At 40.7% G+C, this 21,124-nt stretch overlaps 1 pseudogene; it reads left to right on the plus strand.

Annotated features, from left to right (window-relative positions):
- The first annotated feature begins 1,903 nt into the window (after window positions 1-1,903).
- Window positions 1,904-3,245, plus strand: LOC111536326 (annotated as a pseudogene).
- The last annotated feature ends 17,879 nt before the right edge of the window (window positions 3,246-21,124 follow it).

Below are 21,124 nucleotides of genomic sequence, written 5' to 3' on the forward strand. Positions count from 1 at the left end.
GGAAGCAGGACAAAGACATTGTCTAGAGGCTGGGTTTTGATTTGGTTGCTTCTGTCCAACAGCAGAATGCCTTGGGGTATCTACTTATACTAATGAGTATAAATAGTGCTATCATAAACACCCTTGGTTTGCAGGAATGTGCTAATGTCTGAATATAACACAGTTAATTATGTCACTGTCCCTGCCCAGGGCAACTGCTACTGAAAGGAGGTACTCACATGATGAGGAAGATAGCAGATACAGTAGTTTGGAATTAAGTGTTACTCCATTGCTGACTCCAAGAAAGAGGTTTAGGATGTTGGCTGTTTTCTAGAGAGCACCTAGCAGTTTTCATCTGGTATATTAACTTTCCATGTGGGTTTTAAAAAAAAAAAATTACTCTCGGCCGGGCGTGGTGGCTCACGCTTGTAATACCAGCACTTCGGGAGGCCAAGGCGGATGGATCACTTGAGGTCGGGAGTTCGAGACCAGCCTGGCCAACATGGTGAAACCCCCTCTCTACTAAAAATACAAAAAATTAGCTGGGCGTGGTGGCACACACCTGTAATTCCAGCTGCTCGGGAGGCCAAGGCAGGAGAATCGCGTGAACCCAGGAAGCAGAGGTTGCAGTGAGCTGAGATCACGCCACTGCACTCCAACTTGGGTGACAGAGTGAGACTCCATCTCAAAAAATGAAAAAAAAAAAAAAAAACCAAAAAAAAAATTACTCTTTGATGGCCAGGTGCAGTGGCTCACGCCTGTAATCTCAGCACTTTGGGAGGCTGAGGTGGGCAGATCGCTTGAGCCTAGGAGTTCAAAATCATCCTGAGCAACATGGCAAAACTCAGTCTCTACAAAAAAATAGAAAAATTAGCCAGGTGTGGTGGTGGTGCACAACTGTGGTCCCAGCTACTCAGGAGGCTGAGATGGGAGGCTTACCTGAACCTGGGAGGTCAAGGTTGCAGTGAGACATAATCACCACTGCACTCCAGCCTGAGTGACTAAGTGAGATACTGTATCAATAAAAAAATTATTTTTTTGCTTATAATTGTATATCTTTTTAGTTTTCTTCACAGAAAAAAAGCCAATTCAGTATTAAAATGCTAGCCAAGATTGAGGGCGAGTACACAAAAGTCTGCACATTCAAAGAAGCAAGACAAGCTTTTGAAAATAATAAAAAAAAGTATATTGGGAATTAAAAGAAAAATTCGCACAGATTTGCCTACCTTTTTGGTGTATATTTGAAATCTGCATCCCTGAATTACGTACACTGCTAGTAATTAAAAATTACCCTGTGGTCTTGGCGCCGCTCGGCCCAGGGCAGGGACCCCGCCAGGACCCGGACCGACCGGCCGGGCCCCCGCCCGCGCCTCCCCGCGCCCGCACCGCGCCCCCACCCGCACCCGCACCGCTCCCCGACCCGCGCGGCCGGATCGGGCAACCAGGTGCGGACGGGCAGGGGATGCCGCGGAAGCCGCAAGCGGGGGCCAGGGGCGCGGGCGGGACCCCTGGCCACCCCACCCCTTGCCCTGGCCACGTGTAGGCGCCGCGCGGCCCCGACCCGCGCCTTCCCGCGCCCCGCGCGCCCCTGTGCCTCGGGGACCCCGCGCGCTCGGCGCTGGATGGGGCTACCCAGGTAATCGTGGGGCGGGGGTCCCGGGCCCGGCCCTCCCGGCAGACAGCAGCGCCCGCGCCCGCGCCCCCCGCCGGAGGTGGGGCCGGGGCCAGGGTCGGCTGGAGGCGCGCAGGGCGGGGGAGGGGAGGCCGCCCCACGGCGGCCCGCGGGGACCCGGTTCCGGCGCGCGCGGGAGGCGCCTAGTGCGGAGGCGGCCCGAGGCCTAGTGACAGGCGCGCGGCGAGGACCCGGAAGCCCACCTGTCAGAGTTACCGGTCTGCCGGGCGGGCACCGCCAGTGTCCGGGGTGGACGCCGCGAGACTGCACGTTGTGCCGGGACCCCGGGACTGCGCCCAGAAAAATCATTTTTCTTCTCTGGGAAGGTGAACATTTGTAGCCTTGATTTCCCGGATCTGGTAACATGGCAAAAGATGCCGGTCTAATTGAAGCCAACGGAGAACTCAAGGTCTTCATAGATCAGAACCTTAGTCCCGGGAAAGGCGTGGTGTCCCTCGTGGCCGTTCACCCCTCCACAGTCAACCCGCTCGGGAAGCAGCTTTTGCCAAAAGCCTTTGGACAGTCCAATGTCAGCATTGCCCAGCAAGTGGTGATTGGTATGCCTCAGAGACCTGCAGCGTCAAACAGCCTGGCGGTAGGAAGCCCACACCCCCCCAGCACTCACTTTGCCTCTCAGAACCAGCCTTCTGACTCCTCACCTCGGTCTGCAGGGAAGCGCATCAGGAAGGGAGAGAATTGCAAGGGCCTGCGGCATTTCTCCATGAAGGTCTGCGAGAAGGTGCAGAGGAAAGGGACCACTTCTTACAACGAGGTGGCGGACGAACTGGTCGCAGAGTTCAGTGCTGCCGACAACCACATCTTACCAAACGAGTCAGCTTATGACCAGAAGAACATAAGACGGCGCGTCTATGATGCCTTAAACGTGCTGATGGCCATGAACATCATCTCCAAGGAGAAGAAGGAGATTAAGTGGATTGGTCTGCCCACCAACTCGGCTCAGGAATGTCAGAACTTAGAGGTGGAAAGACAGAGGAGACTTGAAAGAATAAAACAGAAACAGTCTCAACTTCAAGAACTTATTCTACAGCAAATTGCCTTCAAGAACCTGGTGCAGAGAAATTGGCACACAGAGCAGCAGGCCAGCCGGCCGCCACCACCCAACTCCGTCATCCACCTGCCCTTCATCATCGTCAACACCAGCAAGAAGACCGTCATCGACTGCAGCATCTCCAACGACAAACTCGAGTATCTGTTTAATTTTGACAACATGTTTGAAATCCACGGTGATATAGAAGTGCTGAAGCGGATGGGCATGGCTTGCTGGCTGGAGTCCGGGAGCCGCTCTGCTGAAGACCTTAAAATGGCCAGAAGTCTGGTCCCAAAGGCACTGGAGCCGTATGTGACAGAAATGGCTCAGGGAACTGTTGGAGGCGTGTTCATCACAGCGGCAGGTTCCACGTCTAAAGGCACAAGGTTCTCTGCCAGTAACCTGACCAACGATGCAGATGGGGTGCTGGCCACAAGCTCCAACGAGTCTCAGTACAGCGGCTCCAGGGGGAAGACCCCGGTGTCCTACGTCGGGGAGGACAAGGAGGAGGATGATGACTTCGACGAGAATGACAAAGACGACTGACGTCCTCCCCACTTCAAATTCAGCTTCAGGAAAACATTTGGGGAAAAGAAACTTTTTTTTTTTTTTTTAAATGTGGGTTTTCTGTTCCCTTTTGCCCTACTCCCAAGAAGACATTGGTAAGCTACTGAATTTAGATGTGCACCTTTGATAAGCAAGGATTGTTTCCCGTAGGATTAGGACGTGCTGTGGATGTGTTTTGATACCAGTGTGCTGATGCAGAGTGTTTATTTACTTTTTAGTATTTTGTGTTTTCATTTTCTATTTTTCTTTAAGTGCAGAGTTCAGTTTTGCCCCTTAACAGTTTTTGCTGAGTTTGCTGAAGAAATTGTATTTCATCCACATGCATGAAAATAAAACGCCCTCCTGTTGTGGATGGTGAGCACCTGATGCCGTTTATTTGCCCTGAGTTTGCACGGCGACCCCACTGGCAGATAGCGAGACTCTGTGGAGTTTTCCATTTGTTCAGTGGTACGGTGTCCAGAGCCCCAAGCAAACAGCAGAATTCGACTTTTTAAACAATAAACACCATCAACCTTATTAGCTTTATTTTCCCTTAAATTATATTGACTGTCGTGATTCCATCAAGTTTATACACTCTTTTCTCTCCCTATTTTGCAGCAACAAATTGCAAAGTGCTTTTGTTTCTTTGTTGTCGCTTGGTTAAAGCTTATTGCCACGCTGGTGCGGCAATGGAGACTGTTTGGAAGGCTTGGAATGGTTTGTTGCTTATGGTAAAATTTGCCTGATTTCTTACAGGCAACTTTGGAAACCTTTTATTATATAGCTGTTTACATACTTATCAGTCTATCATTTAAAGACATGTACTGAAACAAATGTATTTGTTTCATAAGCATCTTCCTGTAATCTATTATAAAATTGAAATTAAATATAGAGAATATTTTAACAATTTTTTAACTCAAAATTTGTCAATCATTTTTAATAGTTCTTTTTTTTTAATAAAAAGAACAAGGAATTTAAGGACAGGCAGTAGTCTCTTTTAAAATTTATTCACAAAACCCATTAACTGCACAGTTGCTATTAGGTCCCTGTTCTAAAATGAAAGTCTTTTTATTGAAACACAAACTTTTCTGTAATATTATATGGAATATAAAGAGACTTTAATTGTTTGACTTGTTTAACTTGGCACTGTTAGTTTTTATTAATAAAACGCGCCTGGGCATTTTAAACAAAACCAAACAAACAAAAATTACCCTTGTTAGGAACTCTGGAAGATGCTTTTAACTAATAATATTATGTGGGTTGGAGAACTAGGTTCACTTTCCTGTGTGCTGGACTGTCTTTGAGAGCCCCATTTCTATAGGACTCTGCTGAGCTAGGATTTATCACCTTGGCCAGGGGGAAGGATTTGATTCACACAAAGTTTTGTTCTAGAAGGTTATAGATAACATCACTGCTTTGCCTAATGAGAGGCAAAGTATGGAGGAAGTTAATAGATGCTGATAGTATTTTAAAAGGTTTTACTTCTCATGCAAAAGAAAAGACATATCTGGACTTCCCTTCCCACTCTGAGAGAATACTCTTCTTCCATTCTTTTTTTTTTTTTTTTTTTTTTTTGGGACGAAGTCTTGCTCTTGTCCTGCAGACTGGAGTGCGATGGCACGATCTCGGCTCACTGCAACCTCCACTTCCCGGGTTCAAGTGATTCTCTTGCCTCAGCCTCCCAAGTAGCTGGGATTACAGGCCCCTGCCACCATGCCCGGCTAATTTTTGTATTTTTAGTAGAGACAGGGCTTCACCATGTTGGTCAGGCTGGTCCCGAACTCCTGACCTCAGGTGGTCAGCCCGCCTTGGCCTCCCAAAGTGTTGGGATTACAGGTGTGAGTCACTGCACCTGGCCCACCATTCTTTACTCTAGATTACATGCTATTCAAAGAGAGCATGGATAGGAAAGCACAAGGTGGGGGTGAAAATTCCATAGAACTGCTCCACAGCTGGAAATTCCATTACCAGAGGTAGCCATTGTATAAAGATCCAGTCCTGGGCAGCACAAAAATAACACTAGACGCTACACAAGTGATGTCACGTGTGCTAGAAGACAAATACATCTTGTGTCTCACTCTAATAGGGAGGGCTTCACACAATTTTCTCTGAGTGTGTGGTTGAACATGCATATATGTGTGTGTTTTAACATAACTGGCTTTGTCTTAAGGTATTCACCTTCCTAGACCAATCATGAGCTATTATATATTCTACATAGAATAAAGTACTATTTGCAAATGTCATCTAAATGTTATTGAAAGCATTCACTATCTATACCAAATATCATGGAATGTTTAGAGTTCAATATGGTTCATATGTTTAAGACATAGAATCTGTTTTTTCACACTGTATGTTTTCAAGAAATATAAATTTTAGATAATCTAACGGTTTTCACACACTTAATGACTTTTCATCCTACTTTATCGTTCTCTTTTACAGAAAAGGCAAGCACTTCGAATTCATTGTGCTAAAAGTACTTTGTGCCTGGGAAAAATATTTTTAATTACAAATTTAAATGCTTTAAAACTTACAGAAAATTTGCAAGAATAGTACAAAAATAGTACAAGAAAAGTCCTTTACCCATATTCATCAATTTGTAACATTGTCTCATTTATCATTTTTTCTCTCTACCATATATACATATTTTCTACCATTTGAGAGTAAGCTGCAGATGTTGTGACCCTGTACCCCTAAATATTTCAGTGTATATTGACTAAAAAAAGGAAAACATATATATATATATATTTGTTGTTGTTGTTTATTTGTTTGAGACAGAGTCTGGCTCTGTTGCCAATGGCGATCTTGGCTCACTGCAACCTTCGCCTCCTGGGTTCAAGCGATTCTCCCAGTCTCAGCCTCCTGAGTAGCTGGGATTACAGGCACCCACCACCACACCCAGCTATTTTTTTGTATTTTTAGTAGAGACGGGGTTTCGCCATGTTGGCCAGGCTGGCCTCGAACTCCTGACCTCAGGTGATCTGCCTGCCTCCACCTCCCAAAGTGCTGGGATTACAGGCGTAAGCCACCGCGCCTGGCCAGAAAACACATTATTTTATTTAACCACTATCAATGAGCAAATCAGGAAATTCAACATTAATACAATATTATCTAATTATACAATAACTGTCCCTATTTAAACTGAACAATCATTCCAATAATGTCTTTATACCATTTTGTTTCCACTCCAAGCTCCAATGTCGGACAACTCTGTCCTGGGATCTCCCACAGTGGGGATACATTTGCAGCTTTTAGTACTGGCCGAATAAGCTATAAAGTCCCAGGCTATCTGTGAGCAGCTCTTGCAAAGGAGAAATAAATAAAGGTCTGACTGGAGAGGAGAGGTACTTTGGATTGGGGAGATGGAAGGGCAACTCACAACCAAAGACCACAAAAGAAAAGTAAGCCCCTCCCTCTCCCAACTCTTCATATCTCCCAAAAGTTTAAGGAAATAAAATCCCAATCTGAGTTAACTGGTGGAAATCCAGATAAGGTGGAGTGGAATAGGCAGAAATGTGAACACTAAGAAGTAAACTGACCTAGGCAAATTCGTCCTCGAGAGAGGAGGGAAAAAAGAGTGGGGAAGACCGAACAGAGAACCCCCGCAGCATCTCGGTGGAGTTGGGGAGTTTTTGCCTGCTTCTTTTTTAACGGGAGTGTGGAAGGCGTCGCATTTTTTACAAGCCACATGGTTCTTGCCTCAAATGATAACAAATACCCAAAATAGCGTTACGTGTTACTGCAGAACAGGAGGAATGGCCACGGGGGAGGGAGAGGGCGTGGGCTGTCGCTTTAGGTTTGGCGGCCAGGGATGGGGAGGGAAGAGGGGCGGGCGCCAGGGAGGTGGCTGGAGCCCCAGGATCCGAGAAGGGCCTGGACGGGGTGGGACGGGCCAGGGCACGGGACGCGGGGAGGTGGGGACAGGTGGTGACTGTCCTGGCAGTGGGACGCGAGGCAGTCCGGGGCGGGAGGCAGGGGTCGCGGTGTGCCGGGCCCTCACCGCTGCTGAGCGTGGACTCGCAGTGCCAGATGTCCAAGCTGGCGGGTTTCCGGCAGGACTCCCACAAGGACAGGTAGTACTGGTGGTCAGCCGTGACCCAGGCCGGGCTCAGCACCGCCCCCAGGTCCAGACACAGCGCCAGAAAGATGCACACCAGCCCGACCAGCTTCAAGGGGGTCAGCACCGACAGGCGCACCTCCTCCATGCCGCTGCCCGCCAAAGCCATTCCTGGGTGCCGCTGCCGCCCGAGGACGCCAGGCGGGTCCGGGGAGCCAGGAGCCCGACCTCCCAAGGGGGGAAGCCGCCGAGACCCCACGCGCTGGGACTGGCTCCCTCGGGGCTCTGCGCGCCCCCTGCGGCGTGGCCAAGGTGGGTCTGCGGAGGTGGCCGGCCGGGTGGGGGTCGTCGGCGGCCGCAGCAACGTCGATTCCACCCTGGACCCTCGCCGCCGGCCCCTTGCCCGCTCCGCCCCACGCGACCAGGCTAGCTCCGTCCCGGCCCCTCCCCAGGCTGCGGGAGGTGGTGCCGAACAGGGAGGGACGGAGGGCCAGCACCCGGTGGTTTCGGCTTCTGCTCCCAGGGCCGGAGGCTCGCACGGGTCCCGCCCCTACCGCGCCCCTGGCCGGCGGAGGGAGCCCAGCCCGCGGCCCCGACTGGCAGCGCGTGGCAGTTCCTTGAAGACGCTAGGTACCCAGCCACGCTGGCTTCGGGTCACCTAGCTTTCTCCTCCTGCCCGGTCAGGAGCATATTTCCCTTTTAATTGTATTAATTTTAGGTGAGCAGCAAGATGTTTTGATGTACATATCCATAGTGAAATAATTACCACAGGTAAGCAATTTTACGTATCCATCACCATCCATCCATATTTACCTTTGTTTGTGATAAGAACATCTAAAATAAAGTCTTAGTAAAATTTCGGTATACAATATTGTTAACTACAGTCCTCTTGCTGTGCATTAGATCTCAGACTTATTTATTTAAACCACATAACTGTAAGTTGTACCTTTGACCTACACATCCCCATTTCCTCCTTGAGCTAAGTATTTGACTTTTTTTTTTTTTTTTACAAAAAAGATTCCACATACAAGATCATGCAGTATTTTTCTTGTGTCTGTCTTGTTTCACTTGACAAAATGTCTTCCATCTTTATCCATGTTGTTACAAATGGCAGTATCTCTTATTTTAAGGTTAATATTCCATTATATATCTACCACAATTTATCCGTTCAACTGCCCACTCACACTACACTCAGGTTGTTTCCATATCTTGGCTACTGTGAATAATGCTCATCATGGGAGCACAGACAACTTTTGAGTATATACACAGAAGAGGAATTTTTGGATCTTAAGGTAGTTATAGTTTTAAGTTTTTGAGGAACCTCCATACTGTTTTCTATAATAGTGATACCAATTTAGATTCTCATCAAGAGTGTGCAACAGTTCCCTCTTCTCCACACCCTTGAAAACCCTTGTTATCTCTTGCCTTTCGGTAATATCCTTCCTAACAGGTATGAGATGATATGTAATTGTGCTTTTGATTCACATTTATCTGATGATTAATAAGGTTGAGCATCTTTTCTTATAGCTATTGGCCATTTTTATGCCTTCTTTGGAAAAAGTCTGTTCAGGTCCTTTGCCCATTCTTTAATTATATTACTATTATTATTTTGCTATAAAATTTTGTGAGTTCTGAAGGGGCTAAAAGGAAAAATGTCTCCTTTGACCTCTGAAGATTCACTGAAAATTAACTGACAAAAAGCAGATTAATAGGAGAAAAGACATAGAAAATTTATTAATATGCACATGTGTGCATGGGAGTCATACAAAATATGACAATCTCAAAGACAGGGCCAGAGAGTTGACATTTTTATACCATCTTGAGGTAACAGAAGAATAGGGGCTTAAAGCATGGCAAGACCATGCTTCAAGATTATGGGAGGGAGAGAGAAATAAAGGCAAGGGGTAAAGGCAATCTTGTCATGTAGATGAAACCTCAAAGGCAACAGCTATCAGAAAGAATAGGTAGCAGCTTGTGGTTGAGTTAATTATTTCCAGATCTGAATAAGGGGTAGGGCCTCAAAGAAAGCCTGACTATTTATTTTGCTAATGTAGCAATGCATATATACTCCACAAATGACAGTTTTCAGAGCTATTCCTGTCTGCAGGTCCTCTGAATAGCCATTTCAAAATATACCAAAAAAGTGTATTTTGAGGAAAATAGTTTTAGTTTCCTTTTAGTTCCTTAAATATTTTGGATATTAACCCCTTATTAGGTATATGATTCACAAATAATTTCTCTCAATCTATTAGCTGCCTTTTCAATTTGTTAATGGTTTTATTTGCTGTGGAGAAGCTTTTTAGTTTTTTGTAGTCCTAGTTATTTCTTTTTGCTTTTGCCTGTGCTTTTGGTGTGATATCCAAAAAGTTACTGCCAAGGCCAATGTCAAATAGCTTCCCCATCCCCTTTGTTTTAAACAGTTTTACATTTCAGGTCTTATATTTAGGTATTTAATCCATTTTGAGTTGATTTTTGTGTATGGTGTAAAGAGACCAGTTTCATTGTTCTGTGTGTGGATATCCAGTTTTCCCAGCACCACTTATTGGAGAGACTACTCTTTCTACCTTGTGTCTTCCTGGTGGCCTTGTAGAAAATTACTTGACCATATGTACTGTTAAAAGAAAAACTTTAACTGAATTAAATTTAAGGGTTTAATTGAGCAAAGAATGATTTGCAAATCAGCCAGTCTCCTGAGCCAGAGAAGACTAAGAGACTCCAGTGCAGCCACATGGTAGAAGATTTATGGACAGAAAAAAGAAAGGACATACAGAAAATGGAAGTGAGGTACAGAAACAGTGGGGTTGGTTACAGTTTGGCATTTGCCTTATTTGAACATGGTTTGAACAGTTGGCCATCGTTGATTGGCCAAAACTCAGTGATTGGCACAAGAGTAGGCTACAGTCTATCTATAACTCCATTTAGGTTATAGTTTATGATGTACAGAGAAATCTTTAGGCTGAACTTAGAATATATAAGGAGATAGCTTTAGGCTAAACTTGATGTAACAATTCCCACCATTTTGCCATCCTCTTAATTGTGAGAGATTTACCAAAACTTTAGTCATTGATGTCGCTATCACCATTGTAAATGTACTTACTTGGTTTTGAAACCCACTGGGAAATAGCAGAACTGCGGGTTTTGTAAGGTGGAAACAAGGTCTTAAGGTTATTACTATTATTATTTTTGTAAGGTTTAGAGTAGAGAATACCTTCTTATGCTGCAGGAGAGAAACAAAACGTGGTCTGTTCTAAAATCTTGTGTGTTTCCTTAAAGTCTTAGTTTGATTATGTCACATTTAGCATAAATGACTACATTTTGGTTTCATCTGGTCTGTTGGGGCAAACAATGGGCTCCCATAATTTGTTTTAAAATTCCCCCCTTTTGGTCAGATTCTCACGATGAGAGTGTGGCCAAAACTTAGGACCTTAGTGCCATTCTCAGTTACTATCATTTTGGATTTCTGGTCTCAGCATGTCATTCATGGGTGACAGTGCCTTTTTGGCCATGTATTTCTTTCAGCTCTTGTCATTCCAGTTAAAGAGAGACCATTTGACATTTTAGAGATGGCTGCATGGAAGTATTTAAAACTTTTGAGAGAATACAGTGTACCAGGGAGCTACTATTAAGACTATCAGGAGGATAATACCAAGAGTTTGGAGTCTGCTCCTTAGCCAGGTTCCCCATAAATCAAACCAACTAAAATGAAATAGACCAAAGAATGAGCTAGATGAAGAGTCTACTCACTTTAAGCAGTCTCTTCATTAATACCCTATAACTGAATCTCTGTAATACTGGATGTGATGTATTTCTTCATGGGCAACAAGAATTTCCAGCAGTTGCATAGATACATCTGTTTAGCTAGTTAGTAATACAGAGCAATTCTATTATTCAGCATAACTTTCACGAGAGACTTTAAAGTCTGTTATGTAACCATAGCCTCTACAGTAGAATCTGCTATAAAGCATATCATGAGGGATCAATTTCTCATCATTACCTCATTTACTCTAAACCATGGAAAAAAGGACTTAACAAACAATGCCCTTCAGAAGAGTGAAGACCTCCTGGCAGTGTTCTTTTTAGCCTATAATATAGGTTTAGAGGAGTGGACCAGTGTTCTGTTTCTGACTGACTGTGAGGCAAATTATGTATCATTACAATTTCTCAAGTACATTAGACCTTCATCTTCCATCTATCAAGGCGTAAGGTTATCCATGTATAAGGCTGGCTGCAAAATTTTTCACAGATAAAAGTATACCCCACGAGTGCACACAACAGATCCCCCTTTCACTTCTATCATTCATAGAGGCATAAGTAAGGGAAAAATAGTCAAAGATAAGAGTCTCATGATAGTAGAGAAGTCTTGATCTGTGATGTTGGGATAAAGCTGTCTACAACAAGGATGCCACCTTCTTCTGAGGAGAAACTTCCCTGGTTAGTTTTACCTTAAGGTTTCCAATGTGTTTATAGTTCCAAGAGTGAGGAGGGACCCCTCTAAGTCATGAGATTATGAACTCAAGGTTCAAGGTCCAGAAATTTTGCTGCAGTGTGGATGGCAAGGGTAGTCTTTCAATGATATTCTTAGAAGGTCTAATCTTCATGTTCTATATTGTGAAGAGGTTAATTGCTCTCAGTGAACCATTAAAAGCGTTCTTTACCTGGCGAAAAGACACTTTGGTATAATGAGCTACTGTTACAACATTAGCCTTCTTGCATAGGAATGTTTTGTACAACCAGAAAACATGCACTGAAAATGACAATCGAATGAAATCCCTTTAGAAGTGTTTAAATAGCCCATCAGACAGTAGAATGTACCTGAAATTTTTGTCTTCCCAAGAATATGGGTTTGACAAACCAAACATTGGTCATAAACTATTTTAGCAACTTAGAAGTCACCACACCAATGTATATATTTAATTTGGATTTAGAACTTTTAATAACCATAGCTTTAAGGACTTAAGAAGGACAAGACAGCCATCCTGGCTTTCCATGAGTCTATGCTTAACAATACACTTGTGTCTTCTTGAATACTAGCGATTTCTCCAATTTAGGTGCATAGCACTGATAACTGATGGGTTATCATAGGAAATTTTACTTAGACCATGGAGTTCATTCAAATTGTATATCTAAACATTTTCGGTACTGGCTGATTTAGCATGAAAACCTACAAAATATTTTCTTGATATTAAATTAATTTTTGTTCTGCTTGGGTGAGCAGTTTTATATACTAGTCAGTCTCTTCATTAAAGTTCTGGGAATTCTTACCCAGTCCAAATGATATGATTCTAAAGTTATTAGAAACCTGTACTGAGGAGTGCTTCTCAGGGTCCTTTCCATCCTTTCCTGAACCTCCTTAAAGATATCATATTCTTGGATGTTGCATGCTTGTGAAGTTTTCAGAAACTGCATCAGAATCAAGCAGTTAACTATGGAAATGGCTTTAAATAGTCACAGTTAAAGATACAATTGACAAGGAAATGTGGTTATTTCTGTGGTCTACAGTAAATTAACCATAATTACGATTGATGGCATATACTCAGACATATTGGAATCTTAGAAATTCCATACAATTTTGGAATATATTTTAATAACATTCATTAAAATATAGGCTGAAGAAAGTTAAACATTGTTTCTTATTTGGCAATGCTTTGCATGTAACTTAACATGTCGTATAATCCTGTTTACCTCTCTTTTGGATGCTTCAGGGGCTCTCTGTAGCATCCCAAAGTTAGAGGTCAAAAAAGATTGATTTTTGAAGCTGAAATTTGATTTTGGTATTGGTTACAGCTCAGGGTTTGCCTTATTTGAATATGGTTTGAACTGTTGGCCATGGTTGATTGACCAAAACTCAGTGATTGGCACAAGAGTGGGCTACAGTCTATATACAACTCCATTTCAGTTGTACTTCATGATGAACAGAGAAACTTTTAGGCCGACCTTAAAATATGTAAGGAGGTTGCTTTAGGCTAAACTTGATTTAATAATACTTGGGTTTATAGAAAAAAACTTATAAATTTTGTACATGTAAAAGAAAATAAAATCTCAGGACTCTCTAAATTAATTATGTCAAGAGGGAATGCTTTTCATTCACCCGACCTTGTTGCAGCTGATGGGGGTCTCTGTCAAAGCTCCTGTGAGGTTTTCAGTTGCCCTGGTTTCAGTTTGAGATTGAAACTTTATTCAAGCAACCCATTTCCATGCTCAATGGAGCTGGAATTGAAGCTCTGATTTTAAGGTAGGAGTTTCCTCAAGAGGAGTCTTTTGAGAAAACTCCCACTTAAAGCAGAGCTTTTATTCTAGGGATTCTGTGGACTGTATATTTGTCGTTTTCATTTTTCTCTGCAGTAAAGGTTTTGTTTGTCTTATTTCTTAGAGTTTGAAACCTTTTCACTCACTTGAAATTTGGTCAAGGAGAAAACAGTTTTTCTTTGAAGAGAGAAAATGAAATTTTTGTGGCTTAAATGAAAAATTTGTAATCTTTAAAACTGGCCAGATTCTGAAGTTTGGTTCAATGGTCAAATCTGCACTTTTATCTGGAGTAACCGGAATTCCTCCCACTAGATCTTTTTGGTCTTTCAAAGGGAAAATCTAATTTGCATTTGTACTTCTAAAGGAGACATCCACCTTTAGAAACTTCAGGTGAATTCATGTACAATACTTATGGTGCCACCTCCTGTCAATATCTAGAAAAATGGTCTTAAAGCATAAAGACCCCTAACTACAATAGGCTAAATAGGATATCTTTGAAACACCTAATATAGTTTATCTGCATGCTCTACTAATAAAAATAAAGCTGGCTTTAAAATAAAACCAAAATTTAACCGGGAGAACAATGTTTCAATGTTACTTAGAAGCTTTTAAAAGAGTTTTGATAAAGAAATTTCTTTGCAAGAGGAAATCAAGATTGTCTAAAATTATTTCAAATGAAAAAAGACTTGAGACTTTCTCCATTTTGCCTCCAACTGCTCCTCCTCCTTGTGCCCCTGTCATCTGAATTCATCCCTTTCTGCTTGTTCCCTCAGCTCCCAAAAGCTCTTAGGCAGAGATTTTTGAAATTCCACAATGCAAACTTTTTTTTTCTCTCAAAAGAGGGTAAACGTCTTTAAATTTGGAGCAGAGAAAACAAATGGAACAACTACAGAATGAGAAGAAAACTACTGAGATTATAAAATACAGATCCAATAAAGTTTTTCTTCTAAACCATAACTAATAAATGACATGGGTTATTTATTGACCCAATATCAGAGAATACCCTTTAAATGTCCTGCTGGACTTCACAGTCCTTTGGAGATGTAAATCTGATCCTGTCTTTGAAACGGTAACATCTAATTAATTAGCTAAACAACCGTCCAGTTGAGCTCACATCTGAAACAAGTTAAAATCCTTTGAAATGCTTAAACTGCCTGCTTCTATTTCCTGCAGCATTGACAAAAGAGCACCTCACCCTGTGGCCTAGTGGCTAAGATTCTGTGCTTTCTGGACTGGGGCTCGGATTCCATTCTCTTTCAGATAAACCAAACCCAGAACAACGACAACAACAAATACTGGCAAGGATGTGCAGCAACAAGAGCTCTTGTTTTTTCGCTGATGGTAATGCAAAGTAATACATCCAATTTTGAAGACACTTTGGCAGTTTCTCACAAAACTAAACATACTTCTACCATATGATCCAGCAATGACTCTCCTTGGTGTTTACACAAATAAGTTGAAAACTTATGTCCACACAAAAACTGGCAGTTGAATGTTTGTAGAAGCTTTATTCATAATTGGCAAAACTTAGAAGCAACCAAGATATCCTTCAGAGGGTGGATGGTTAAATAAATTGGTACATCCAGACAATGGAGTATTTATTATCCAGTGCTATCAAAAAATGAGCTGTCAAGCCATGAAAATACACAGAGGAAACTTAAATGCATATTACTAAGTGAAAGCCAATTCTGAGAAGCTACATACTGAATAATTCCAACTGTATGACATTCTGGAGAAGGCAAAACTATGGAGATTGTAAAGGTTTCATTGGTTGCCAGGGGTTGGGATTGAGGAGGGATGAATAGGTGGAAAACAGGAATTTTTTTAGGGCAGTGAAACTACTTCGTATGATACTATAATGATGGATACCTGTCATTCATTAAACATTTTCCCAAACCCATAAAATGTACAACACTGTATTAGTCTGTTTTTGTTGCTATAATGGATACCTGAGACTGAGTAATTTATAAAGAACAGAGGTTTATTTGGCCTATGGTTTTTATGCTCTACCCAAAACATAGTGTGGGCGTCTGCTTTTGGTGAGGGCTTCAGAAAGCTTACAGTCATGATGGAAGGTGAAGGGGAGCCAGTGCGTTGTATGGTGAGAGAGGGAGTGAGAGAAGCTTAGAGGTGCCAAAAGCTGTTTTAAACAACCAGATCTCATGCGAACTCATTACTGTGGGGAGGATACCAAGCCATTCATGAGAGACTCACTCTCATGACTCAAACACCTCCCACCAGACCCCACCTACAACTTTGGAGATTACATTTCAACATGAGATTTGGAGGGAACAACCATCCAAACTATATCAAAACCAAGAGTGAACTCTCATGTGAACTATGGACTTTAGGTGGTAATAATGTGTCAATGTAGGTTTATCAATTATAGTAAATGCACCTCTCTGGTGGGGGACGTTGAAAATGGAGTAGGCTATGCATGTGTAGGGGCAGGGAGTATATGGAACTCTATTTTTTTCGGCTCATTTTTGCTGAAACCTAAAGCTGTTCTAAAATTTTAAAAAGTGGATTGTCATTTATTCACGTAAGCTATTATGGCACTTTCATCAGTGGACTCTTGTTCAAAGGAAATATTGACATATGTCACAAAGTTTTTGAAAATATGCCCGTACTCTGAGGAGGTCTCATTTCACTTGGAAGAACAAGGGCTGATAGTTTGAGTGGGAAGTTAAACACACAGACACATAAATACACAATGGTAAAGTTGAAGCCCTAGACCAGGGTACCCTTGTGTCTCATAAAGTATCCAGACTTCCAAAGAACTCACCTCAGTATTGAACAAGTAACATTAGATTTCACAGAACCAGAGCGTTCAACTATGACTCCATGTGGCAAGAACACAATGGTGTTAGAACTGGACTTTCTAGCTCTTTGTGTGGATAGGTTTTGGGGGAAGAACTGATTTTTTTGTGTCAAGTAAACTCTCCTTTTCCTGGTTAATGAAAGCTATAGGCCTTAAAAAGGAGAAAGTGGACATACTGCTAATCAGGATGCATGAAGTTCTAAGCAAGCAAATTTGAAGAAATGAAAAAACAGTGACCTCGTTTACATACCAAGCTATTGAAAAAGATTACAGACATTAAACCAGATTTTACAAAATATTGTTAGATGGGATATAAAGTGACCTAGTTATCTTTTGAAGAAAAGAAATAAATGCAGTTAGTATTGCTTTGTTAGATACTAAGGAGTGAAGTTGTGAGTCATAAATTATGATCTTATTTACTTTTATTGGACATTACTAACTTAGTTTGGGCCACTCTATCAAAAATACCATAAATTGGGTGGCGTAAACAACAGAAATTTATTTCTCACAGTTCTGGAGGCTGGAAGTCTGAGATCAGGTTGTCCGCATGGTTGGGTTCTGGTGAGGGCCCTCTTCCTGGTTTACAGACAGAAACAGTAGCTTCTATACATCTTTACATTGTATCTTCTTGTGTCCTTACATGGCAGAGAACAGAGAGAGGAAGTAGGCTAACTCATGTTTTAAAAAATAAATATACTAATCTCTAGCTAGGACTTCCAGTACTATGTTGAATAACAGTGATGACAGTGGACATCCTCATAGTGTTCCAGATCTTATAGGAAAGGCTGTTTTTTCCCCATTCATGTTCAGTCATAAAAAAATGAGATCCAGTCATTTGCAACAACATGGATGCAACTGAAGATCACTATGTTAAGTGAAAAAAGCCAGGCACAGAAAGACAAATATTACATGTCCTCTCTTATTTGTGGGATCTAAAAATCAAAACAGTTGATCTCATGGATATAGAGAGTAGAAGGTTGGTTACCAGAGGCTGGGAAGGGTGGTAGGGAACTGGGTAGGGAGGTGGGGATGGTTAATGGGTTAAAAAAAAAAATAGAAAGAATGGATAAGATCTACTATTTGATAACACAATAGGGTGACTACAGTCAATAATAACTTACTTGTACTTTTAAAAATAACTAAAAGAGTATAATTGGATTGTTTGTAACTCAAAGGATAAATGCATGAGGGGATGGATAATCCATTCTCAATGATGTGATTATCATGCCTTGCATACCTGCATCAAAATATCTCATGTACTCCATAAATGTATACATCTGTTATGTACCCACAAAAGTTAGAAAGAAAAAAAGGAAAAAAATACTTTTCTCATTACCACCCAAAGGAATCATCTCTAAATGCCATAATATTGGGGATTAGGGTTTCAACATATGAATTTTTGGAGAGGCACAAACATTCAGTTTTCCAAGTTATGTTTCTATCAGCACTGTGTGAAATAGAACTGTCATTGCTCCATCTCTTCATGAACACTTGGTGTTTTCCAAATGTTTAACTTTTACAGGTTTTGTGAATGTTTAGCATCTGTTCTGATATATTGGGACTAGCCAACTAACATAACAGTGATTTTGTAATACCACCTTTTCTCCGTTTACTAAAGATAGCCACTACTGTGGCCTTGTTCCAATGTTACAGGACTTCATACTATTTAAGGAATGTCAGCTAGTCACTCTGTAAGGAAATACTAAATTATTTTGATGCGTGTTAATTTGAATATTCCCAACTTGAGGAACCATTGCCAGAAGATGGCATAAATGTACTACATTGGAAAGTGAATATTTAGATGCTTTCCTGGTTAAGTAGTACAGATTGCTTTATGATATACAACCTAGTTTTAATTTTTCTACACCACTTACATTCTCAAAAGCTTTTGCACTCTAGAAGCTAAATTTTTGTAAAACTCAAACACGTTCTTTTCATCTACATTAAAGCCAATAAATATGAGAACTTTTAAGAGGTAAAAGATTTAACTATTTAAGTCTAAAGTGGAGAATCTGGAATCTGGAAATAATAAAATCCTTATTTCAGTTGATAATTTCTCAAGATGAAATACCTATTTTTTCTTGCTGCTTTAAAAGAAATAAATGTTGGTAAATGTTATTAACATTTAATAAGTGATTAATAGTACTGCCTTTTCCATAATAATTTATTATGATAAGTACTTTATCATGTTCAAGAGACATGTAAATAATTCTATGCAATGCCATTTATAGATGTCTTATAACAGGTTGACAGAATTATGTAGTACCTGCTTGAAACATGAAAAAGGTAAAAACAAGCCTCCTAATAATTGAATCTAATAAATCTGTGTTCTCATAAATCACGTTTCTTAAATCATTTCTAAATGCTACCTCAAATTAAAATGCAACTACCATTTCTTATTCAGTTTTGACCTCAAATAGGAATAGAACAAATCTGTAGCACTCAGTCTGGAGTAAGCATCATGACATCGAATTGTTAGGTGTTGTGGTGACAGTTTCCTGAGAATAACCTGTCATCAAAGCCTAGAAAATTCTGTTATTAATTTAGGCAGATTCTGAGTAAGGGATGTGAAGAAGTTTATGACATATGTTTTTATATAACCTTTCAAACTGATTTACTGCTACTAAAACTGACTTAAAAATGGATGTCATCTATCATTGGAAAACTGGAAATTTCTATCCATATGTGGCATTTTTGTCCCATCTGAACTTTTAATAAAAATTTGATTTAAATTCTGCCATTACAGATCCATGGAATATAATAACCACTTCTAGAAACTGAGATGAGGAGAAATTTTTTACTGAGCTCTCCTGAGGTAAAGTCTCAAGTGACTTATAATAATTATAATAATCTCAGTGAGCTCTAATAGTAGTCTCTGAATCCTGACTACACCATTATATATGTATTATGATTTGTTTATCACCACAGATTCTGTTTCCCAGACTGGACCATAAACTCCTTAAAGTAATATGTCTTCTATTCCATTTTAGCAGTAATAAATACTACTGCCTGTTTGTGTAAACCCCTGTGTAAATCTTGTAGAGATACTAATCACACAATGGCTCAACATATTCCTTTCCTGAAAACCATCATTTTCAGATTAATTTATTATTATATTGATATATTATATATATTATATTATATTGAAAGATGTTATAAAGATCCTTTATATAAATGAGTAAAATACTACTGTGTAGTAACTAACATTAGTATTTAGTAGTAACTAACATCAGTAAATTATTTATCTCTGCCTTTTTAAAAACTTTGTTAGAAAAGGATTGACGCTAATTGAATAGTTGACACCAGCACAAGTGGATCTTTCCGTTTCAGAATATAAAATATCAACAGTTACTTTCTAGAGTGAGGTAGAACCTAATGCATAAACACCAACTATCAATCAATGACTTTACACGTCACTAATCCCACATGATGTGGTAAAAATGATGAACAAGGCCATACTTGGAGGAGGGATAGGGTAAAGGAAATGGCCCAAAGATCAGGTTGGCAGGTGCCAAAGCATTCTAACCAACCAAATTACCATGACTTTCTCGAGTGTCTGCAATGTAAAGTACATCACGGTAGGTGCTAGATAAAAATAAATGTAAGATGTGTTGTTGCCTGCCCTCAAGGGCTTATCATTAAAATGGAAGTAAAACTCTCCCCTGTAAGTACACAACCAACCAGTCTCACACAGAGAGAAAAAGAGAGCTCTCTTATAATAATTTTAAATAAGTACTGTGAATAATAATGCAAAGTCCTTAAATTGGAATTTCCTGAAAGAAGAAATGAAAATAATCATACTTTATTTATATTTATTAAATAACGTATTAAAGGTTAACAATTACATTGGAATATTACCACATTGCAGTAGAGATTTTTGGATCTTTGTAATTAATGGATCTTTGTAATAAATATGAATGGCTGCTGATAGCAGTAAGTGAAAACCACATGGGAAACTTTTTAATGAATGGGTGAAGGTGGCAACACCTAAACCTGTTGATTAATCACAAAAAGAAAAGCAACCCCTTTTTACATGCCTTCAGATATGGTACAAGAAAGAAAATAAAACTTAACTATGTGCATTTTTTCCAAAAATAGTACAAAACCTAATCTCTTAGTCTATTATTTTATGGAAAGCACAGGAGACAAATAAACATAGGAATGCAATCAGCAAAATCTAATGTATAGAAAATATGCCAAGAAAAATGGTCCAAGTTCTTCAATAAATAAATTGAAGAGTGAAAGTGAGAGAGGAAACCTACAAAAAAAAAATTGTAGAGATATTAAATGAAAGCAATCCAGCTGGGCGCAGTGGCTCATGCCTGTAATCCCAGCACTTTGGGAGGCTGAGGCGGGTGGATCACTTGAGGTCGGGAGTTCGAGACCAGCCTGACCAACATGGAGAAACCCCGTCTCTACTAAAAATACAAAATTAGCCGGGCGTGGTGGCACATGCCTATAATCCCAGCTACTACAGAGGCTGAGGCAGGAGAATTGCTTGAACCTGCGAGGCAGAGGTTGCAATGAGCCGAGATCGTGCCATTGCACTCCAGCCTGGGCAACAAGAGTGAAACTCCGTCTCAAAAAAAAAAAAAAAAAAGTAATCCAACCAAACTGGAAATTTGATTAGTGGCTAAATATTTCATGGTATAGAGTGATTATTGTTATTTGAGATTATAATGATATTGTGGTTATGTTTTTAAAAATAGTAATCTCTTAAAGATACGCTGTAAAGTATTCACAGAAGTTTTAAGATGT

This window comes from Piliocolobus tephrosceles, chromosome 12, assembly GCF_002776525.5.
Source record: "Piliocolobus tephrosceles isolate RC106 chromosome 12, ASM277652v3, whole genome shotgun sequence".
Taxonomy (NCBI): Eukaryota; Metazoa; Chordata; class Mammalia; order Primates; family Cercopithecidae; genus Piliocolobus; species Piliocolobus tephrosceles.